The following is a 25,502-nucleotide window of genomic DNA, read 5'->3' on the forward strand; positions in this document are numbered from 1 at the left end:
GACGTGCGCCGAAATCTCGTACACACGGGCGTTTTCGCTTTTCGCCTCCATCAGAAAAGCGGCCGCCGCGGCCGGGAATCGAGCCCGCGACCTCGTGCTCAGCAGCGCAACGCCTTAGCCACTGAGCCACCGCGGCGGGTAGTAAGCCCTCGTGCCACATTATGGGCTGCCTCGTTCCCTCCCAGACCAGTGTGCGCTGGGGTCCAAATGAGTTCGACAGGAGAGGTGGTGGTGGTGGTAAAAACATTTATTTGAGCTTTAGGGGAGAGGAAAGGGGAAGTGGTCAGCCTCCCATGTCCAGGAGGCCGCGAGCCTGAGGTCGGGAGATTTTTTGAAGAGGATTTTGGATGCCACGAGGGAAATTGACCCACGGGCGAAGTTTTGAATGGCCGTTTTCGAAGTTGTGACAAGATTAATTGACCCACAAACTGCGCAAGGCGGGCGTGGGGAGTGTACTTAGTGACAGATGGCTAAGGTTAATCGAATGTCTTTATCGAGTGGACAGGGGCCCAGCAATTTGTTTGAGCACGTTCACAATACAACTAACTTTACTGCCGTCTTGTCGAACGTCGTGTGGCTCGTTTTTCGTCGCTTAAACTTTCTCTTTGACAACGTTATTGGCAAATAACTGCAGTAACGCACCACTTGGAATTCGAAAACCGTGTGCTGGAGTAAAAAAGTTACTATGTTGCAGCTATGTACACGCGAGCTAAGGCACCCCCTTCTATTAGCAATGGCTAGTGGTTATAACGAGTGGCAAGATGCCGGGTATGTAGGCATACACGCTTTACTGACCACCTGCGATAATAATTATTCTGGCAAGCTTCGCGCGTTCCCTTAAATTAATCACAAACCCAAAAGGATGACCGCAATCTTAACTGAAAGCGTGAACTGTGACCTATCCTGTATTTTTTACAAGCTGCACTCTACGTATTTTTAATGGACGAGAAAATGAAATACGAGTTGGGTTCGTTCGAAAGATGGCCGCGTCGCAATCACAATTATGCCCTCTTGAACGAACACTTCAAGAGATTGGGCTATAGACATGATGAAAACCAGTTGAAAGACTGTGGCTCACTAGCCACTACATGGCGGTGCGTTCCTCTCGCTCCCCGTACGGTGGCTCCTCACCGTCTCAGACAAGATGGACATCCCAAAAATGGGAACTTCTAAAAGCTACCTTGTACCAGACAACTGAGTCCGCGCTTATCACCAGCGAGAAACGAAAACAGTACCTGTAATTTTCTAAAGAACCATTTCGCTACATTGTGCGCTCTACATAGTGCGAAACTTTGACAAAATCTGGACCACAAGCCTTGGATTTCAATCCTTGTCGCCCAGAAAGCTTTGGAAGGTTCTGTGTGACTTGGAGCTGCAGGCCCGTAATGACGTGCAGGTCTCCTTTTGCTGCCATTCTCAAGTGGTTATCAGTTGAGGAGAAGGATAGGCGATTCCACCTGCACGATTCCTGCCCCTCGTGAGGTTCGCTTTCTGCAGCGCTGCTGATATGGAGAATCTTGAGAATAACCACCAAGAATGGGCTAGCGAGGAGCTATACCCGTGTTTTGGCTGTACCAGAGGCTGTATACGTTTACTGACAGTCCCTCAGCCAGGAGCCGGGTGCATGCCTGTTGACTAATCCGTTGTACAGCCCCATCGCGAGCCTCGTTGGCTGTGGCCACGCATCCCTAATGACGTATTTTGCTTCATCGGTGGATAGAACGATGGCGCAAACAAGCAGCTTTTAACGTACAACTGCCATTGCAGCCGCTGGCTGCTACAGATTAGAACGCGCTACAGGGCTCACCTTGGCGTTGCCATTCTCAACGGTCTCATATGCTTTGTCGGAGGCTATATATCTATACGACGGCCGTGATTACTACCCTCTGTAGTATATATGCGTTCACGTGCTTCGGCAGGACTGGACATCCAGATCAAACAATCACGAGTCCCGTGGCTACTTTAATTGGGAAATGGCCTTCCATGGAAGCGTAAACGCCTCGGGTGGCCATGGAGGAGCGCACGCCGTCCTTCGAGTGATATGGCGCCTATCGCGCAACCAGTGGGAGTTCATTGCGTCCATGCAAGATGCTCGCAGCGACGCGTTATCCGCTACCAAGCTCCGACAGGCAGTTTGACAGAGTGTAATTATTCTTGTTCAGGAGTTCGCGTGATGGCGAGGGCCACGCCAGATTCTTCCGCGGCACAGATAGATGTGGTCGTGAGTGAGATCTGATCGTCATTAGTGGTTACCATGACCAAGGGATGGGAGGGATCGGAGCAAGGGCTGGAATCCATGTGGGAGACATTGGGATTTGTTCCGTAAATTCGTTCTTGGGCTTGGCGGCGAGCGTGGCGATAACCGGAGTGGGAAATAAAGCGCATGTTGTATCACTGTCCGGGGTTATAATCGTCTCTATCCACATGCTCCAAATTATCTCCTTTAAAAAGGGCGGATCCCACGCACAGGTGGGAATCGAGGTAACGCGAAGCTTTGTTAACATGAACTGTCGCGTACCATATGTTGAGTGTTATTGGGCTTGGTGTAGTTGCTGATTATTCGAAAATGGTGATCTGTGTGGCGAGTGCGTCAAGACGTACGTCCAAACCTCTAATCATACTAATCATAGAACGTGATACGCGTCTCTAGGACCCCCGCTCCTTCCGCGAGTAGCTAACCGGGCCCGCGGTCGCGACAAGCGGAGGCTAGCTATAGCGTTGTCCGGGACCAGCGTGTGGCCAGGAAGCAGCAGCAGGCCCTCCAAACCCGGCTGAAGAGCCAAAGAAAGCTTCACCTTAAAAGCCTCTGCGAAACTTATCTGGTGAATTACCATTGCAAAATTGCCCTTTATTGTGCATTGTAACGCCTCCTTTTTTTTTTCTTTTTTGCAGTGACCTCACCGCTATAGCAACTCGGACATAGAAGGCCCATAGAGCTACGGCCACCGTTACGATTTCGTTTCACGGTCTACCTTTTGAGCTTTTGAGCCTTTATTGCATAAATAATCTTGCCAACGTGACAGTTGGGCTGGTGTTTTCACTTTGCTGTGCTTGTTAATTTGTTAGAACTTACTTATTAGTTATTGATCTTTTCTCCGCGCTAGCCTCCTGTTTAGTGTCAGTAGAATCGGCAGTACGGCTAGCTGGTTCTTGTATATCGTTAAACAGCCCCTGAAGTCCTGGACGATGTAAAGGTGAGGTCATCGTATGGGATTAAGCGCCGTCGTGTGTCTCCTTTCTGTCGCCCTCGTCTTCATGCGCTGCTCACCGATGTCCCATTCGCTATGCACTGAGCACTGTCGTGACACCGCAATAGTACGTGCAATGCAACAGCTTTCAATCGGTTACTTTAGGGCAAACACATCTGGCCAAAAGCAAAAACGCCCGTGTGTACGAGATTTCGGCGCACGTTAAGATCCCCAGGTGGTCAAGATTAATCCGGAGCCCTCCACTACGGCGCGCCTCATCGCCTGCGTTGCGTCGGCGCGTTAAACCCTACAATAAATCAATCAATCAATCAATCAAGCAAACACATCTGAAAACACCTTCCCCAAATAGCCGTCAGCGTTGCGATAATTTTGTTTAGTCCTATCTCTTGCACCCACAATACAGATTCATATATATACACGTTTTTAATATCGTGACGAGAAAGAAAAGAGCAAACTGTCGCGTAGCCACATGATGATGAGCAGGTACACTGGGTTTTGTCCCAATTCAGGGCCTCGCAATAATAGTCCTGTGGGAGGTCTTCGCCGAAGTACACGACGTCAGGCTTCGTGACCGCCATCTCCCCGCTTGCTTCCATGTCTTCTGGCGGCACTTAGGACACCGTGGGATAATCTGGTTGAAGATGTCCTTCTTGATCCCGCTATGGCCAGACCTGGTAGTGACATCTGGTGCAAGATGCTGTTGCAAAGGGCCCGTGGCACGTGATGACGTTGCGGATTCCACAGGTTTCTTCTAGGGTGTCGATGTGCTGCGTGTAGTTTCTGAGAATTTTGTTGTTTTCTAGCACCTTTATGAACCTGCTAAATGGCGGACGGCTGGAATTGACCTGGGTAGATTTCCTTGGCAAACTTGAAGAACGGTCGGGGGTCCTTGCGAAAGAAATGGATGTCGAACTTAGCCTGTGGGTCTGGCGGTGTTGGGGGTCCTTGCGAAAGAAGTGGACGTCGAACATAGCCTGTGGATCTGGCGGTGTTGGGGGTCCTTGCGAAAGAAATGGATGTCGAACATAGCCTGTGGATCTGGCGGTGTTGGAAAGTCTTTGCTCATCAGGCGTGGGTAAATTCGAATTCGGGAACAGATTATGAGGGATTCCGCACGAGACGGAAATTCCAAGGCCAGTACGTGAGCCCGACGTCTCGCAGCAGCAAGAGCGAAGCAGCTGGACCACATCGTCCAAGGTGTTGACGTGCGCCATCTTGATGCACCGAAGGGGCTGCACCTTATTCACCATGCTGATCACCACCTTCAACATGCTCAGCCGGTCCAGGTGCGAGGGAATCACCGCTCCGTCCGGCAGCACGAGTTCGGGCAGGTTCGAGGGTCAGCGCCCGCATTCATCTGTCGTTCCTCCCAGGTTACGCCCCGTTCACTGATGGGCTCACGCTTCGACTCAGCCATGGTATGATGTGATGATGATGATGATGATGATGCCGTAGATGTTTCTAGTACGTTCCCAGGAGTAATTGGCCTGGGCAAAATCATTGTGTACTCCGATTGGACCTTAAAATAGTAGTTGTAGAAACATTTATTGTACCCGTGATGTGATTAAAAAGGAAAGTGACAATTGAGAAGGCGGTGTCTTCTACTCGTTTTCCTCACTTGTTCCTCAGCCGGCCCCCAGAAGCCCTTGGATTCTGGCGGGGGGCCTCGGCCATACGGACGAGCTGAAAGTTGCACTTCCGGGTCTGCGAGGATCAAAGTGGTCTCCTATTGCTCCATGTTCTTTACAGTAAAAAACTTGATACTAGCATTTGCTACACCATTTTGATTGTCTTTCGGGGCACGAGCGCAACCGTGGGTTTCGAAACGTGTTCGTCTGTAACTGCCGCCACGATACCGATTTTCTGTTAGTAAGGCTACGGTGTGTAGCGGGATGCTTTCGTCTTGCCAATCTGTAATGATCTATGATTTCTCTGTATGATATCATGCGATCTCTTTCTGATCTGACGAGGTTAGGTGAGGTGGGGTTGACGTCTGCTTGTTCGATTAAACTTCGGGCGGCGTCGTGGGCCCTCCCATTTCCTGTCAGACCTAGCTGAGTGTGCTGGTTTCTCCGTTATTTGAATATTTAGTACCTTTTTCGCTTTCGCGAGTATGCTAGTGGTTTGAGGCATTCCCTACCTTTTGAAGAATTCATGACTGCCGATTTCGAGTCGCTAACAATTATTTTTGTTTTAATGTTGGATATGGTCATAGCAATGGCCACTTCCTCACCTGCCGTAGGTCACATTGTAGTGAGCGATGCGGCTGTTGCTACCATAGGTCGGCAGGCTCACTCATGAGTGCACTCACAACCCACTCCACTCACGAGTGAGTGGTGAGTGAGCCTCACCATCGTTTCGGCCTGGTGAGTGCGAGTGCTAGTGAGTGAAAGCGCCACTCGCGGCGAGCCCCGTTCGCCACTCGTGAGTGCGAGTTCCACTCGCGGCGAGCCCATGCTAAGCACTCGCGAGTGCGAACTCCACTCGCGGTGAGCCCCACTCACCACTCGCGAATGCGAGTTCCACTCGCGGTGAGCTCCACTCACCACTCGTGAGTGCGAGTGCCACTAGCGGTGAGTCCCACTCACCTCTCCCGAGTGCGAGTTCCACTCGCGGCGAGCCCCGCGCACCACTCATGAGTGGCGAGTGCACTCGCGCTTCTTGCGCGATGTGCGGGAGCTACCGCGATGAGCATCGCTCGCTATTGGCATTCGTTGCAGGAGCCGCTTGATGTGGTAATTGCTCCTGGCGATATCCACTCGCACGCACAGCCACTAGTTAATGGAGCGATTGCCTTTAGCTTCGGGATTATGCCGCTACTCCCCTAGTTATGGGGCACCGTGGAATCAACTCTCCGGGGACTTGTTGATTTAGGAATACGATTCGGATGGGGTCTGACGCCATAATGCACTGATACTCTTCACGGTCATGACTCATTGAGGGGATGTTGCGCGCACTCTCGCCGAATGATCTGTCAGGCTCGCAGCGTTTTGTATTGGAATTGGTGTCGGTAATTTCGTCGCAACAAAGCGAATGCACTTTACTACGGCTGAGCGCTGCGATGGAAGCATTAGGAAGCACCGTGGTGTAGTGCCGTAGTACTTGGGGTACATAATTGGCCGGCTTGCTACAGCTGTCACTGTATAGGCTGTTCTGAAGCGCGAATTGCGAGTGCTCGTACTCGTTTGAAAAGGTGTCTCATATTTTCACGGATTCGCGTATCAGGATGGCGAAGCGGTTCGGATGGGCGAGTTCGGATGGGCGAGGCCTTGGCGTATCAAACGTACTCCGTTACGATACTTCGCTTTCACGCGGACCTGGCATCACACATCCTTCTACTACTATTCTAGCCACTGTACTTCTACCGGTGCTTGCCTTGAGGCATGTGCTTTGCTGCTACCGGAAAACTTCACCACTGCTGTTTTATTGCAAAATTCACCCAACTTTTTACGTTACGTTATGTTGCGTTCAAGTTTTAATAACCTTTTATAAAGGAACCCTACCTACATTCACATTTTAAGATACAAAAGAAAATGATGTGATATTTCCTATTCAATTTTGAAAATGCTCGCAGAAGGGGTTCGGCACCCGTCGGTTTATAGAAAGCCCTGTAGTTAGAATACAACGAAAAAAAAAAAAAAAAAACAAGTCTCTTTTAAGATTTGTAGTGTACAGATTCAAAGGTTCTGCGCAGAAATACGCCGTGACGTGAAACTCTTTTCTGCCTCCTAATTTTTGCCGCCAATCTTAATTTTTTTTTATAATACTAGATTTAGTGCCGTTTGAAGCAGCTCTCTTTACTATATTGATTACCCTATGAATTTAAATCGAAAACAAATGCCTGCCACAGGAGACAAAAGCTTTATGGTACCTTGTAGAGTTGTTTGTGAAATTTAGATTTGCACTGTTTACGAAAAAACGCTAGTAATATGACCCGCCGCGTAGCGCAGTGGCTAAGGCGTTGTGCTGCTGTGCCCAAGTAAGCGGCTTCGATTCCCGGCCGCTGCGGCTGCTTTTCAGGTCGGGGCAAGAAGCAAAAAACACCCGTGTGTCGGGATTTCGGGGCACGTTATGGATTCCCAGGTGATCAATGATTAATCCGGAGCCCTCCGCTACGGTGCGCCTCATAGCCCAGGTGTAACTACAGTGCGTTAAACCCCACAATCAATTAATCAAGCTAGTAATATTTATTAACCTATTATTTGATGAGACATTGCCGTTTTCTTGCAACAGCTAATTAAAAATCACGGTGCAGTATTTTTTTCTCATCGCAGAGTGCCCAACTACGGCGCAAGCTGCATCGCGTAAGTTGCGAGAACCTTAAAATGAAGTTCTACGGTCGCAAAAGGACGCAGTTCACTGAAAATTCGTTGTGCCGTTCGTTTCTGTTGATGCCAGGTTTCTGTTTGATGTTTTATCTAATGGTGCCAGATTACCGTGACCTTGTGTAAAAACGTTGTGCCGCTCAAATGAACGGAGCACATGACGACGAGGAAATCCCCCCTCCTTCCAACCTTTCTTTAGCGCTAAGAAGTTTTCCTGTGATTGTACACTGACTAGCCCAGCAACGTTTCGACCGCTTCAGAATTCTTTGTAGGAGATCAGTAAAGTAGAGATGCGGCTTTTTGGTGGCGCTTCCTTTTAAAGGAGCCATGAAGACAAAATACAAGTTGGGTTTATTAGAAAGACTGCTTAGTCCCGATAACAATGATACCAATATCATCGCAATCTTCGAACAAATAACGGAGATATTGAAGAAAACGTGTGAAGCAGTCGCGACCCCCTAGCCAATTTCCCGCAACTTTTGTGTGACGTCACGGAACCTTGTTTGTGCGATTGGCGGCCGCCTAACTGACCTGTCGCGACGACACATGACTGGACGTCTGTAATGGGGCCTATAGTTCCATTTGACCGCATCACTTGAATGCTAACGTGTAGTTAACGCACCGAAAATTATGTTTTATTGTTGGCCCGTATGACGTCATTCTTGCTCATAACACGTCACTGTGGCGCAAAATTTGAGTTTTTAACTGCTTTTTTTTCGTTACAAAACATTTTTTTGTGGCCGTAATGGGGCTGAGTGAGATACTGAATCCTAGTTCTTTCAAATTAGCGAAGTTGTATTTTCTCTTCATGGCTCCTTTAAAACTCCCATAATGTAAAGAAACAAAGGGACTTGCATTGTGAATTAGTGGTGGTTGTGAGTGAGCGTGAGTGGGGGATGGGAGTGGCGAGTGTGGGTGAGTGGAGGAAGCGAGTGGTGATTGCGAGTGAGTGTGAGTGGCCATTGCAAGTGGTGAGTGCGATTTCGAGGAAGTGTAAGTGGCGAATGCGAGTGCTGAGCGTGAGCGCGAGTGAGTGCGAGTGGTGACGACGAGTGGTGAGTGTGAGCGGGAGTGAGTGCGAGTAGTTAGGCTCGAGTGGCGAGCGTGACTGCGAGTGAGTGAGAGTGGAGTGGTGAGCGTGAGCGCGAGTGAGTGCGAGTGATGGGGACGAGTGGCGAGCGTGAGCGCTAGAGAGTGTGAGTAGTGAGGGCGGAGTAACGAGCGTGAGTGCGAATGAGTGCGAGTGGTGAGGGCGGAGTGGCGAGCGTGAGTGCGAATGAGTGCGTTAGGATGAATATATTTTTTGGGTGAGTATGAGTGAGTGGTATCCAGTTTTGCCGAGATATGGTTCCTACTGTTCATGGGGTCGCGGGTACAATATTCGGCTGCGTCAACGTAGACGACGTCCTCCGATGGTTCGAATCGTTTGTCTAGCGCGCGTGCCCTATCCCGTCTGCGCTCGACGTTATGCATCGTTTTTTGGGAGTGGGGGGAACGCAGAGGTGTGCTCTCCATTCAGGGGGACCTCCTCTTTCGGGCCACTCTGTGTCGTATGCTATTCCTAGCGACCGAAGAATGAGTCTTCCGGGCTGGATCTGGGATACTCTTTCGTAATGGGCCATTCTCTGTGCCCCCACCAATTCGTCGAGCGTGTTGTGAATGCCCAACGCTTCAAAACGATCGTTTGCAGTACTGAATGGAATGTCGATCGCTTGTTTGAACGCCTTTTTAATGAGACCGCTAAATTTTATTTCCTCCTCCACTTTGAAATTGACAAAGGAATCACATAGGTAGTTTTCGAAGGATTAATTTATATAAAGGGCGTGAAATGAAAGTCTGCTATGCTAAAAACACCAGTTTTACCCCGAAATTATGTATTCATTGGCAATTCAAGCGACCTGTAGCAGAAAGGTGAGCTTGAATACAATTACAAACATCCCTCATTTCGTAAATGTTTTTCCCCCAAAAGATAAGAGTTATGGAAAGGGTCAGCCCATACACTGAATCGGCTCCTTCAAAAGCCCCGGTATATGCCTCTAGCGCTGCCTGTAGGGCGCTGCTGAAATCTCCGTAGCGGCTAAATCTCCAAAGCAGCCGCGGGACGCTCCGGCCCGCTCACCACTGTCATCGATGCCTTTGGTGCACGTTCACGACTGAAAGTTACGTTTGTATACGTCCGAAATACATCATAATGTTGAGCAGTCACTCTGTTCGCAATGTGATTATTTACGAGAGTGTCAACGTTTCTGACGTGAACTTAGTGGGGTATACATTCGGTCTGTAGGAGCACCAGGTTGGTGTCACAGACCACAGTCGCGAAGAGTGCACATGAATGGAGCTGATAGTAATTCCACTGCCCTGAAATTTACTAACAGTGTCTCCGTAAGCAGCGTTCCCTCAGATGGTCATGATATGGATATACACACTGATTTAAATCGGTTTTGTTCGATTACATAACCTGGCGGAGCCCTCATACCTGGTAGCACGAGGCTTGCCAATATCATACATCGGATATTATTAACTACCCTCGACAGGCAATGTGGTATAAATTTCGCAAGATCCTACGAAAGAAGTACGGTGGATAATAGGAAATTCTATCCCGGGATCATCACATGACAAATAGTTTAATGCTGGGTCGTCTTGTCCTGCGTTGTGCTCTCGCAAACATTCATCGTGTGCAACATATTTCCTCCGCGGGCAGCGCTTGGCGAGATCATAGAATAACATTGCGAAACACGGGACAAAGTGAAGAAAAGACGTACGCAAGCGCTGTGCACACCTTTCACTTTGACCCGTGTTTCGCGCTGTTTCATTCGAAGATGTTCCAAGTAGTCCAACTACAAACCCTGCTGTTAGAGTAAGCCGCGTCCGCGACTCAACGCTTCTTCGAAACATCACCACATGACACAGAGACCTGCAGAAACTACCACAAGCTAAAATCAGAGGGCCTTGTCAGATACCACACTCTTCCAACAACACATTTTATCCTTGTGAACTGCCGAACCTTTACTTCAAAAAATGCGTTTGCTGAGGGAACAGCTGTTCTTTGAAGTCAAAATACAAAAGTAAAGTGAATTCGTGTTCAGCGTTAGTTAAGCGTCTTCCTTATTCCCCCTCCCCGCCATGTCTTGCGAAATAGAAATTCATTTAGCATCTAGTTGGTCTGGTGAGCCGTATACCAGACGAAAGTCTTTACCATTTCCGAAGCTGCACTGTGTTTTTCATTCGCGTACTAGCTTTTTTGTGTCTTCCCGACTTGAAGACCATTTATTATTCCGTGGTTTCATTAATTTTCCTTGGTTCTTACTCTAAGGCGTGATTGTGCACATTTTTAACGGCGCAGAGCCTTGCAGATATAGGGCTCGGCTTAACATTTTCGCGTGGCTTATATTTCTTCAAAAGGCGCATGTGGTTGTCAGGTGTAGGGATAATCACATCCCCGAGACAAAGTTTGCTACGACGTATATATTCGAAAGGAAGCAGCATTCGTTGTACGCGCTGCAAGACGAAACCAACCTCTCACTGTGTCCGAATCACATCTAAAAGAGGCGGAAATAGAATTCACGTGTGTCTGACGTGTTCGGGGGGTGACAGTGGGGATATATGCTACTGCCGTCGCTAACGCTAGTTAAAGCGGTCAGGAAGCGCGTAGAACAGCGACCCCGGATTGATTTGGTTGGCGTCTCAGCACTCTACCAAACCGCAGCTGTTTTTGAAGCACTCTAAACGTACTAGTTGCTTACAGAAATGACCATAACAAGTTGTATAGGGCCCGGAAGGGCAAAAAGAAGCGAAAGAGAACTAAAACATTGCTGGAGCCCTTATCAGCCATGCAGTGCTTATCCCGTAGACGCCGCGGAGAAGCGGCGGAAAGCGGCGCAGCGATCGCGAAGCTCGAGGCGTATAGCTCCCGAAAAGCGACGGCACTGGCACTGGCGAATATTCTACCCGAACTTTGAATGCATGTTTACTCTTCGTATGATGATAAAGCATCTGAACGAGCATCATCTAGATGCCAGAATTTATAGATACAACAAGAAAGGTTTGGTATACGCAATTGAACCGGAGTTCCCGACAGCGAGATTAGCTTGACTCTCCGCCACCTCGTAGCCCCAATGCCAAACGTAGTTCCTTCACGTTTCCGGGAATGAAAAATAATAGTGTGCGGTACAGTGGTGAGTATGAAGAGGAAGTTTGTACCGAATTAAGTGACGTGGAATCGGATAATATGAGTATTTCTGTTACCTGTTGTGGTACCTTACATGAAGCGAGGGCAGTTACGAAATATTCCGTAATAAAAATGCCTGTGTAGTTTACGATTTGTAACGAATGAATCCAATCTAGAGATTCCGAGAAAATATCAATTCCAGCTTTTTCGCCATTTAGAGATGCATGTGTATAAATCACACAAGACGCAGGATACTTCGATAACTACCCATTTAAAATAGCTGCTAATGCAGAGTGCGGGAGAAGTTTCGCGTCTAAAGGTAAGAAATTTTGAAAGAAAAACGCAGTTTTTCGCCCAATAACGGATACTGGAATAACTTCATGAAGCCAGCGGGAATACAAGGAACGCATGTTTGAATGAATACGCACTTGTGGTGAAATGCGTTGCTGCCAAGGAGAGGTAAAATATAGACTGGGAGCACGAACAAATATATATGCTTGCAGCTCCAGCGGGGGTGGGGGGGGGGGGTGGTTCATACATGCGGTGGTATGCCTGAACCGTGAGCAAGAAAAATCGGACCATGAGCTCCGGGATGCGTGCCTCTAAATACAAAACCCTGTTGGAGACGAACCGAGGGATGCCAAGGCAAAATCGAAGGATGCGCCTCTCCAACAGGCATAACGGTCGCAGTTTGTACATGGGGCAATTGCAGAACAACACGCAGCCAAACTGCATGACTTGCCGGACGCAGGACCGGCAAAACAGTAAAAGTGTGAGCCGGCGCATTCCTTCCCCTTTCCCACAAAGCCACTTCAGCCGGCCGATTGCTTTCACCGCTTTAGTGACTGATGCATTAATATGTGAACTACAATCAAGAGCACGAGTGTTTGCAATACCAATATACTTCAGGGAATCCACCTGCGAAATGACGTTATTATTGTAAACGAGAGAAAACTGAAACTGGGAAGACGGGGAGAGCCCCCTTCGACAAATTTAGCCAAAATAATGCAGTCAAGCCATTTCTCCAAGCGAGATAAATAGGCCTGCAAGCGCGCAAGTAACGAATGACTGTCGACTGCTGACGCAAAGAGCGCTACACTATCCGCATAGACGTATAGGTTGTGACATATGGGCGAAGAGGAATGTCGAGCTCCCTTGGAGGCACGCTCCTAGTTTGTAAATATCTGTGGGAAAAAAGCCTCCGTTTTTGTAGAAAAGAATTACCGATCGGCTAAAAGCTCCCTTATCCAAGAAAAAAGTTACGCGAGGAGGTTTGTGTGGGCTAATTGGTTTAACAAGGTACTACGCTCGACACTGCCATAAGCTTTAGTTGTACCCATTTTCAAGAAGGACGACACCATTTTTCCTTTTCGAGTTAAGCGAATCCTAGCTTACTAGTCTGGCGTTACAAATTGAACGTCCCAACCTATAACCAAATTGAGCAGTACTAAGTACTTGCCTTTCGTGCATGAAAGAAGCGAGCTGTTTAAAAACTATTCATTAAATTAATTTGGCCTTGTTAGAGGTCAGCGCAATCGGCCTTAAAGTGTCTAAATAAAAGCCCTGACCTGGCTTTATTTGGTAGGAAAATTACCTTATACACTTTTCAGTTTTGTGGAATCTATGAAAACTTGATAGATGATATTATTACATTCAAGGGAGCCGATTTGAATTTCGCAGCAACAAATTTAACGACACCAAAAGTCACGCTGCCATGCCCCCACACAGCCGATCATCCGGTAGGCGAAAAGTTTCATTTTTGCGTGCGTGCGTGCGTGCGTGCGTGCGTGTGTGTGTGTGTGTGTGTGTGTGTGTGTGTGTGTGTGTGTGTGTGTGTGTGTGTGTGTGTGTGTGTGTGTGTGTGTGTGTGTGTGTGTGTGTGTGTGTGTACGCGCGTGCGTGCGTGCGTGCGTGCGTGCGTGCGTGCGTGCGTGCGTGCGTGCGTGTGTGTGTGTGTGTGTGTGTGTGTGTGTGTGTGCGTGCGTGCGTGTGTGTGCGTGCGTGTACATGATTCCAGCGCTACCTGTAGGGGCGCCGCTGAAATCTCCCTAGCAGCCCGTTGTCACTGCAGCCGTTTTCAAAATATTTTTGTGGCTTACTGCAAACATAATAATGTTCACATGAAAGGTTTAGCTTATTCATGGTAAATTTAATCGAGCATTTTGGACCGTCCTGGCTTTGCTGCCTGCAACTTTTCATAGCGGCACGTATTGAACAAACAGGCTCTTGAAATTTTTTCCTTGTTTGTTAATTCGGTTCGCTTTTGTTGTGAGGTAACTATTCATTTTCGCCTGTGAACTTTGGGGTTAGCTTTGCTTAGTGGGGGATGGTTCAACATAAATTATGCCATCTAACACGTTCTGGTTACGTAGTCTACGCCGTAAGTTCATTGGCTTTCGCAACCCTGTGACGGCCTGTGACGGGTGAAGATAAAACTATGTTCAGCATCGCCCGCACTAAAACCGCTGTTCGATAGAAAAAAATGCAAGCAAACACCTTGTTTTACGGACTGCTACCATGATTCGCCTAAACACTGCCGTTTACCGGACGCGAAGCAAGGCCTGTTATCTGATCCCTTTTGGCTCTGCGCTTGAGTGAATGAATGAAACCACGTTTATTCCACATTATAATGTGCCGAGGGCACTGCGGTGGAAAGGACTACGGTGTTATAGAAGAGGGAAAGGGTTGGGCTGCCTCCGTTTTTTTAACGGACGCATTGGAGGCAGCTAAGTGGGGGCCGCTTGAATCTTGTGGCTGTAGAGGAGCCGATCACCAACCGGTGGCGCCGCCGGATCTTGAAGAAACAGGAGGAGCGCTCGCCAGAGCTCGGTGGCTCGATCCGGAGGCTTGGGATCCGGACAGGCCCATGTCCGGAGAGAAGAAGGCCAGGGTCCCCGTTTTATGGTGGCCAGAGCACGAAGCCTAGCTGGAATGTAGAGGGGCACTCCCATCACAGGTGGTCGAGATCAGCGCGGCAGTTGCACGTGGAGCAGGTGCCAGTTACAGGCGGTGGTGTGTCACCTCTGCGGAAACGGTTCAGCAAAAAATGAGTAAGGAGTGTGCCTGTCTGAATTCTTCGAAGCAGGACAGACTCTCGCCGTGTGAATATCTTCGAGGGGAGCGGTGGCTGCGCTTGAGGTTTGACCTTTGAACAGCGATAATGAAACGGGCTCGCTGGGGCCGAAGATAGATAACTGCGCATGTCGCGAACCTCCAGATATAGTACAAGAACTGCGTTCCCGGGTTGGAGTAGGTTCTAGTGCACATTAGAACGCCTGATAGATAAAACGTAACTTGGGTGGGGCTGGCACAGCGGCCAGCAGGGAGGTTAGGGAGGTACCATAATGCTGTGAAAGTGTTACATCTGCTCCAAATTGCATTTCTCGCTGCTCCACACCTGCTCATAAAGGCCTTTCTGGTTGCGCCAAGCCTGCTACAAACGGCATGGTTTGCCTGCTCCCAGGGCTGCTCCCAAACTCGTGTATCCTGTTCCAACCCTGATGCTGAAAAGCAAAAAAAAAAAAAAAAACAGTGCGGACACTTGCCTGCATCGTGAGAGTCGATATTCTCATCGCCCGCAGCTCTGTTGCATCGAGACAGACTGTTCACAACTAACCATTCCGACAAAATCAAGATCTATACTGATGCCAGTTCAACACCACCGAATGACGAAACTGCCTGGGTTTCGCCCACAAGACCGAACCATTATGGAAGCCTGGCACTCCAAAATTCCTGTCACACCCACGGTAGCAGAACTCCTTTGCAATCACCCACCGTATTGACTTTCTTATGTGTGACCAACATCAATCAACCCATCCAAAAAATATCAGAATATTACTAACCGATGCCTAAGAAGTATCTGAAGAACATCGACGGCCATGTTGAATTCATTCTTCCGTAAACCAAATCATCAAGCAAACAATAGCACAGCTACTCCATGTCACTAGTGTCCGCGTAGGCTGGACTCCTGGACATGATTCAGCGGCACCCGGGAATCAGGCGGCCCAGAAAGCTGCGCAGGACCTCTCTTCTCCCTTCCTGGCGCTGCAGTCCCCCGGCCTCGGTCATTTTTGTCTGCTTCAGCATGACCGAAGACACCAATACTCCCAGCCATCCGCATACACAGGTACGAAGAGAAAAAGAAACTGCCACTCAAGTAATTTAAGCCGACGGATCACGTTTTGAAGTAACCGTCACTCACAAGAAGAGTAGAAATTTTTATCAAATTTAAGGTGCATCATTTTCGCTGGAAACGATCCACAAATGGCACTCCTCACAGGAACTCAATATGCCCATACTGTAAACAAGGCATCAAGGCTGATCTAAACCACCTGCTCCGGATATGCCCTAAATTCTCTCAATACTGGAAATTCACTTCCCTACACCAAGATCCCTCAACCCCTATCGGTCCATCCACATTATGCGAATACATCGACCTGATTGCACAGTATGCCTGTTAAGAGCGGTATAGTGCGGGTTATATAGCAGTGGCCTACAGCAGAGAATAAACCATACAGTACTGAGCAGCCTGCATGTGAAAGAACCCATGCCGGCTCTGGGCAACGACCCACTCATCCTACTAACACTTTAGATCAATGATACCCCGCGCCCCTATCCCAACTCCCCCCACATGGCTTCAGGTCTTCGTTTTTGAATAAAAGATTTTAATAACATACTTATCAGAGTTCTCGTGCTATTGCAGCACCACAAGCTGAACACCACCATCCAGTCATGCTAACAGTGTCCAAGACGCATCGTAGAATTTAGCACGAAACCACACTGGCAGTCCCGACCCTCTGTAAATATCAATTTCCGTCTGTAAACTTTCCATTTGCATAAATTGGAATCAATTTCACAAAGCCACAAATTTTAATCGAAATGCACTTTCGAAATTCACTACCTTGAAGTGTTGTGGTGCTACAAATTTTTATCGAAGACAATGCGAACCACCTTGCAATCGGTGTATATTTGGAGACCATATCTAGGAACTTAATGGTTGTGGTAATGTTCTAGCTGAATGCAAAGGGAAAGAGCAGACGGGGGAGGGGGGTCTTTATTCAATCACAGCAAGGTCTTGGTCTGTTCGGAAAGTGAGGATGGGGGAAGGGTGGAGTGAGCTCTTAGAAAGGAGGATATCGTTTCTTCCCGGCCGCGGAGGCGGCTTTTCTGATGGAGGCGAAAAGCAAAAACGCCCCTGTGTACGAGGTTTCGGAGTTTCGAGCATGTTAAAGATCCTCAGGTAGTCGAAATTAATCCAGTGCCCTCCACCATGGCGCGCCTCATCGCCTGCGTTGCGTCGGCGCGTTAAACCCCACAATCAATCAATCATTCAATCAATCAATCAATCAATCAATCAACCAATCAATCAATCAATCAATCTTTTATTTCGATTTTGAAGGGACCCGTTGCTTCGTGGGAATTGCAGCTAAACCAAACTGTTCATTGAGGAACTGTTTTTTGGACAGAGGCATTCGCTGTGCATATATGAATTTTCAGATTTTCTTTTGAGCTGGCGGCCAGTGGCATAGCTAGAAATATATTTCGGGAAGGGGGGGGGGAGGGGGGGGGGGTTATACGCCACCGGTGAAAAAAAAAAAAGAGACTGCAGAATGCCAAAACAATGTCATTCTTCTGCATGCATAAATTTGGTTCGCGTGTTCGATGGGAGAAGTGACACGCAAGTCACTGTCCCAAAGTTCATCATTGCTGTTTAGGCCCTGGGGCCTGGTCCAGCCAACCTTGGACTGGCGGCTGCCGCCGGCAAGCTCACTCCTCGCGAGGTCGTCATTGGAGTCCTCGAGCAATCCGGCCTCATCACCCGAGCAACGGTGCTTCCACGAATCGCCGGCCTACTGCGAGCAGCTGCTGTGCCACTCTGGGTGGTTGTCGGCGCGGCCGCATGATTCAACACGGCGGCTGGTGCCACGTGCCGCTCCTGGTGTTTGTTTCTCGCAGCGTCGCTGGCCTCGACCGCGGCCGACTTTCTTCACGCGCAAGCCTGGCGCCGGGTCTGCGGAGCCTCGGAGCGCGTCTTCGTCGTCGTCGCCCTTTTTTTCGTCCCGGGTGGCGGAACGACCACCCCACACCGAACCCGCGTCCACTGTTCCCACCCGGGGCCAAACGCGCTGCTCTTCCGTCACCGGCGCGGACGGCTGGGATCTCGTCGAGCACGGCTGGTGCGTTACGGTGTGGCGCCGCCCCGACCCACGTTTTTCCTGCGGTGTGGTTGCCAACAGCCACGGCCAGTCTCTGGCTGTTCCGGAACGTCCGGTGAGGAGGGCGGCAGGGGAACGCCGGGTCTTGCGAACCTCGGAGCGCGTCTTCGTCGTTGTCGCCCTTTTTGTCGTCCCGGTTGGCGGGGCGACCACCCCACACCGAACCCGCGTCCACTGTTCCCAGACCGCGGCCAAACGCGCTGCTCTTCCGTCACCGGCGCGGATGGCTGGGATCTCGTCGAGCACAGCTGGTGCGTTACGGTGTGGCGCCGCCCCGACCCACGTTGTTCCGGCGGTGTGGTTGCCAACAGCCACGGCCAGTCTCTGGCTGTTCCGGAACGTCCGGTGAGGAGGGGGGCAGGGGAACGCCGGGTCTTGCGAACCTCGGAGCGCGTCTTCGTCGTTGTCGCCCTTTTTGTCGTCCCGGTTGGCGGGGCGACCACCCCACACCGAACCCGCGTCACTGTTCCCAGACCGCGGCCAAACGCGCTGCTCTTCCGTCACCGGCGCGGACGGCTGGGATCTCGTCGAGCACGGCTGGTGCGTTACGGTGTGGCGCCGCCCCGACCCACGTTGTTCCTGCGGTATGGTTGCCAACAGCCACGGCCAGTCTCTGGCTGTTCCGGAACGTCCGGTGAGGAGGGGGGCAGGGGAACGCCGGGTCTTGCGAACCTCGGAGCGCGTCTTCGTCGTTGTTGCCCTTTTTGTCGTCCCGGTTGGCGGGGCGACCACCCCACACCGAACCCGCGTCCACTGTTCCCAGACCGCGGCCAAACGCGCTGCTCTTCCGTCACCGGCGCGGACGGCTGGGATCTCGTCGAGCACAGCTGGTGCGTTACGGTGTGGCGCCGCCCCGACCCACGTTGTTCCGGCGGTGTGGTTGCCAACAGCCACGGCCAGTCTCTGGCTGTTCCGGAACGTCCGGTGAGGAGGGGGGCAGGGGAACGCCGGGTCTTGCGAACCTCGGAGCGCGTCTTCGTCGTTGTCGCCCTTTTTGTCGTCCCGGTTGGCGGGGCGACCACCCCACACCGAACCCGCGTCCACTGTTCCCAGACCGCGGCCAAACGCGCTGCTCTTCCGTCACCGGCGCGGACGGCTGGGATCTCGTCGAGCACGGCTGGTGCGTTACGGTGTGGCGCCGCCCCGACCCACGTTGTTCTGGCGGTGTGGTTGCCAACAGCCACGGCCAGTCTCTGGCTGTTCCGGAACGTCCGGTGAGGAGGGGGGCAGGGGAACGCCGGGTCTTGCGAACCTCGGAGCGCGTCTTCGTCGTTGCCGCCCTTTTTGTCGTCCCGGTTGGCGGGGCGACCACCCCACACCGAACCCGCGTCCACTGTTCCCAGACCGCGGCCAAACGCGCTGCTCTTCCGTCACCGGCGCGGACGGCTGGGATCTCGTCGAGCACGGCTGGTGCGTTACGGTGTGGCGCCGCCCCGACCCACGTTGTTCCTGCGGTGTGGTTGCCAACAGCCAAGGCCAGTCTCTGGCTGTTCCGGAACGTCCGGTGAGGAGGGGGGCAGGGGAACGCCGGGTCTTGCGAACCTCGGAGCGCGTCTTCGTCGTCGTCGCCCTTTTTGTCGTCCCGGTTGGCGGGGCGACCACCCCACACCGAACCCGCGTCCACTGTTCCCAGACCGCGGCCAAACGCGCTGCTCTTCCGTCACCGGCGTGGACGGCTGGGATCTCGTCGAGCACAGCTGGTGCGTTACGGTGTGGCGCCGCCCCGACCCACGTTGTTCCTGCGGTGTGGTTGCCAACAGCCACGGCCAGTCTCTGGCTGTTCCGGAACGTCCGGTGAGGAGGGGGGAAGGGGAACGCCGGGTCTTGCGAACCTCGGAGCGCGTCTTCGTCGTTGTCGCCCTTTTTGTCGTCCCGGTTGGCGGGGCGATCACCCCACACCGAACCCGCGTCCACTGTTCCCAGACCGCGGCCAAACGCGCTGCTCTTCCGTCACCGGCGCGGACGGCTGGGATCTCGTCGAGCACGGCTGGTGCGTTACGGTGTGGCGCCGCCCCGACCCACGTTTTTCCTGCGGTGTGGTTGCCAACAGCCACGGCCAGTCTCTGGCTGTTCCGGAACGTCCGGTGAGGAGGGCGGCAGGGGAACGCCGGGTCTTGCGAACCTCGGAGCGCGTCTTCGTCGTTGTCGCCCTTTTTGTCGTCCCGGTTGGCGGGGCGACCACCCCACACCGAACCCGCGTCCACTGTTCCCAGACCGCGGCCAAACGCGCTGCTCTTCCGTCACCGGCGCGGACGGCTGGGATCTCGTCGAGCACGGCTGGTGCGTTATACGGTGTGGCGCCGCCCCGACCCACGTTGTTCCGGCGGCGTGGTCGCCAACAGCCACGGTCGGTCGGGGGCTGTTCCCTCCGGTGGGGAGGGGAGCACGCTGCAACAACTTGTGGATGAGCCCCTCCTGCAAAGCGTTTGGTGACGCGCACACACAAAAATAAAAACCCATGACGAACGACAACTTCTGCTGCATTTTGGCTTCAGCAATTGCAAAGAAAAGACGGGGCATCAAGTTAATAGGCAAAAGCAAGAGCTCCACTACCACATCCATCGTACAGGTGGGCACGTTCTGGGGCTGTCTCACCGCTTCCAAACTGATATATATATATATATATATATATATATATATATATATATATATATATATATATATATATATATATATATATATATATATATATGTGTGTGTGTGTGTGTGTGTGTGTGTGTGTGTGTGTGTGTGTGTGTGTGTGTGTGTGCGCGTGTGTGTGTGTGTACACACAGTAATCCCTCGTTATAACGAACCCGCTTTATTCGAAATTCCTTCTGGCCCCAACCCAAACACATGCATTTGGCATTTTAGGCCGCATTACTCGAAGCGCATGGACCCGCGACCCGAGGGTCCACCGAGCGACCCGCCGCGGTGGCTCAATGGCTACGGCGTTGCGCTGCTGAGCACGAGGTCGCGGGTTCGATTCCCGGCACATACGACGAAAACCCACGGTGATGATCGAGCGGCTGCTTTCCTCACTGGCTCAATCCAAGTTTCTTCTTTTGAAGACGCTCTCTCTCCCTACATCTCTGCTCTCTGCTTATCAGTGTATTTCAAAGCCACGTTGTCACTCCGCCCCTTTCTTTGATGGAGTGCCTCAATTCACACGCGTCCGCCACATTATTTTCGCCGCAACACGATTTACTCGCGAACGAAATGATTTCGCGTGAACCAGAACCGTAACCTAACCGCTATTTTTTTTCGTATCGACACACTGTACCGCCGCGGTGCTCAGTGGCTAAGGCGTTGCGCTGCTGAGCACGAGGTCGCGGGTTCGATTCCCGGCCGCGGCGGCCGCTTTTCTGTTGGAGGCGAAAAGCAAAATCGCCCGTGTGTACGAGATTTCGGCGCACGTAAAGATCCCCAGGTGGTCAAAATTAAACCGGAGCCCTCCCCTACGGCGCGCCTCATCGCCTTTGTTGCGTCGGCGCGTTAAACCCTACAATCAATCAATCAATCGAAATGGCGAGCAGAGGTATCGCCGAGCTGCGGCGATGCAGCGGCGAGTCAGGCTGTCAACATGGCGGGTCAACGCAAGCTGGTGTTTCCCCGGCGATTTTCTCGAGCCGGTCATGCTCGATTCACCCCATCCGACTTTAGACAAACGGTCCAAATGCGAGGTAGGGCCTTTGAATTTTGTTCCTAGACATCAGTCAATGGCGTGGACGAGGTGGTGAGCGAACACCGACACTTGTTCCATAGAATCAGCAGTGTCGTCGACAACAGGGCGCCAAAAGCTCTTGTGTCCCAAACTTAAGGGCTGCACAGCTCGGAAAAAAATGCCCAGTGACCATGCAAAGCCTGCAAAACCGGTTAGTTTTCATGATTGCGCTGTGCACCCACGATAAGCGGTTAATAGTTTTTTTTTCTTTTTTTTTCAGATCAACAAACAGAATCTCAAACTCGAGCCACTGCGTTTTGCGGCGCTTTCCTGCGCGAAACACTCGTATACGTTCCGTGACGCCCGCAGGCCCGCATAAAAGTGATCACTACCACTTTTATGTGCGGCGCCGGCTACCGTAGCGTTTTGCACGGAGTGGCCAAATTGGAGCAGGGGTTGATCGCGCCGAGCAAGAACTTTAAACCGACAAAGCTCACTGCCTTTTTTGCACCTGAATAAAGTTTTGCTTCACTGAATACGCTGTTCTTTGTTTCGCCACAGCTATGGAACAATTGACGCTCAAATTCTTTACTTTTGCCGAGTTGTACTTGTCGCTTATATCGAGACACTGCGCTTATAACAAAACTTTTTGCCGTCCCGCTGACTCTGTTATAACGAGGGATAACCTCAGCATGGCAGGGAAACTTAATTTACAGGATATATTAATAGTCTGGCCCATGGACGCTGCCTGGAAAAAAATTCGGAGGGTTCAAATTCCCTCCGAAATTTTTTCCAGGCAGCGCATAAGCGAGGCTTAGTGTTCCTGGCTACGGCCCTGTTCCGGCCATCCTTGGGAGGTACTGACTCGGACGACCATCCACAACGTTTTCTCCGTACCATCTCGATACCACGACATCCTGGATCGCCTTCAAAGACGAACTCTGCCCCTCCCTCATATCAAGCTAGACAGGAAATGGGAAACACTGCTTCGAAAAATCCAGACAAATACATTTCCCCACGAAACTCTACTCCACGCGATGGATCTCTCCCTGTTCTGACCAACGTGCCAATTCTGCCAATCTTCCTGCACCCTATATACCACATGATATGGGAGTGCTCTCACACTCCAAATGTGCCTCCTCTCCCAACCCCTTCCCAAGAGCAGTGGGAGGGGCAGCTGCAGCTCCCACGTGGAGGATCAGCTTCAGCCGATACACAGGGTGCAGCGGGCTGCACGTGCCCAGGACGTCCTGGCCTGTGAGTACCCCTGAGCGAATCTACAGCTACACCATCTCTCGCTTTGCTTTAACTAAGCGACATTCTGTTTGAACTATCGGTAATTTTTAGAACCTCCTTCAGTTCACACGGATGCCGGACGCCGCCTTTTTACTATAGAATGCATGCGGCGACCGCCGTCTGTATACAAAAAGAGCTGCTAACCCGCTCGTTTGCTGCAGGGGTACACCTACCAGAAAAGGTGTATTTGCTAACGTTTATGAAAGCATGAAAATACCAATTGAGTGATAAGGCCACTGTTCGTCGTCTGTAGTAGCAAAACGGCTGCTAACCTCACATTTGCTACGAAGCCTTCCAGCGCGGTCCATGCATGCCGCTCCGCCTGGCAGTATACGTACCGGTCCTGCCGGACCACCCTACGTCGTAGACGGCCGCACCCGCGGCAGTAGCAACAGGTGGCCGTCCACGGCATGGCAGATACCAATTGCAGCAAAGCTAGAAAAACATTACTCGCAGCACAAAATTGCGAAGAGCACTGAGCGGCGCTCCATTGGACAGTCACGTTTTTAAGAGTAGAGCTCATCACAAGCTGTTTGGTGTGCTTGAAATTTTCCCACTTTTTTATTCATTTTTTTTACTTAGTGTATCCCTAGAGTTAGTAGTTAAGCTCGGCTTCGTTCGCCCTGCTGAAGAGCTCGACGAGTGTGACGCTGAGACTCAATGTTGGTTGAGGTACTTGCCCCGTCCATTCTCGGAGACTATTGCAAGGCGATAAAGGGGATACAGGGCGACGCGATTGTCAAACACGAGGAGATATCGCCCCGTAAGCCAGAACACGGCTACATATATACGAGTCGCATCTCCATACAATCATTCTCAGAGCTAATAGGCTCTTAATGCAACTGTTATACCCAACACAATTCGACTCCCAAAGTAAATTCTGCAAACAGCCAGGCACTCTCATATGTATTACACGGGAGTGCGACAACCACCCAGCCACGCCACCCATTTCCCCATCCCCTGAGCCGGGAATATATTGCTGTCCAGCTCCCTACCTCAAGATCAACTTCTGCTGGTCGAGAGGGCCAGTAGAGCCAAGACGGCGCATGGGTTTCTGCAATAAGGGACCACCCCTTACCTATTGCTCAATAAAAAGAAAAATTGTCTCAGACTCTCCATCGGCACACATAAAGCAGCCGCTGAGCTAGCTTTCGCGGCGCCCCTAGGCGTTGCCTGCCCTCTTTGTTCCTCAGGCGGCATTATTCTTCTCTGTGTCCTTGGTGGACAAGCTTCACATTCCAACGAAGCGGCAGAAATGATTTTACGAAGTGGGACACCTAGCTCTTGAAAACAAAAAATTAACGCCGGCGCCTTTTTACTGCTCGCAATAAGTCTTTCATTCACACGGCCTGAAACACTGGTGCAGCCAATTGGTATAGCCAACATTTTGCGGTTCTTACATTTTTTCGAAAGTTTGCCTATTTTACACACCAAAATAATACGCGTATCCGCGGAAGGTTAGCTGCTGAGGCGTTGTGCTAGTGAGCTCCAGGTCGTCAGTTCAATCCCTGCCGGGGCAGTCGTTTTCTAGTGGATGCAGAAAGGAAAACACCTGTTGGGCGAGATTTCGGCGGACGTTGAAGATAGACACGTGGTTTAAACTAATCTGTAGCCCCCCCTACCCCTCCCCCCACCCCCCTATGGCGCGCCTTAGAGCTCAAATAAATTTCCTGACCGTTAAACCGCCGAGATTTCGAAATTGTATAGTACTCACAGACACCTTCGAACATTTATGCCGGAGTGGTGGGAATGAACGCTGAAACTCCCGACCCCATTTTCCTTCGTTGCCTGTAGGCTTGTGACACTTGGGAAGAATCGGTGCAGTTAGTTCACTGTGAAAACAGCCAAGGCGAGGAATTCTTCACAACTGGCTGGTGTATATAATGACAGCGCGAGCCAGGTGAGGGTTATCATGCTGCCATCCACTTAAGCTTCAGTTACATCTCAGAACCAGAAGGGAGAGGCTGTTCTCTGCGACACTGCCAATCCACAACCCAGCGGCCCAATTTCCTCACCATACGTGCATGTGGTTCAAACATTACCGCTGTGTGTCTCCCCACATGGTCCTTTGAGTGAGATAATCTTATACCAGGTACCGTGCTTTTAAAAGCGAAGTGGTATGTTGCTATAGCAGAAAGAAAAATGAGCGGTCCCCGTGTACGCAGAAAACTCCCTTATCGTAACCGCATGCGCATGCTCATAAGAACTAAGTTGGAGAGGCATTAGAAGTGAGGAGAGGGAGATTGGTTGGCTTTACCGCTGCAGAGCACGCGCGCACCGAGCAACTGTAGCTCAAACGATAACAGCAGGCAGGGGGATAACGATGGGGGCGGGCCAGAGTCAACGTGTAACGTGCTGGCAAATACCGGCAGCACCCCCTTTTTCCTCTCTAATTTTTATACCCCCCTCCTCCCCCTCCCCACCGCACTGGGTTGTATGCAGGTGAGCCCCCAGTTGGGCTCAATAATATCCCCAGTGCACTTACTTTCCCTTTTCATCCGAACTACCTAAGAAGAACTTCGAAATGTGTAGGCCGCAAGTGTGATATGCAGAACACCGGCCGCAGGTGACAGCATCGCTCGATAAAGGTCTGTGCGGGGTGCATGTGCGCATTATATTTTAATAGCCACTTGCTTCCCAGGTGAT

This window comes from Haemaphysalis longicornis, unplaced genomic scaffold (genome assembly GCF_048455015.1).
Source record: "Haemaphysalis longicornis isolate Haplotype H1 unplaced genomic scaffold, Haemaphysalis longicornis Haplotype H1 scaffold_1, whole genome shotgun sequence".
Taxonomy (NCBI): domain Eukaryota; kingdom Metazoa; phylum Arthropoda; class Arachnida; order Ixodida; family Ixodidae; genus Haemaphysalis; species Haemaphysalis longicornis.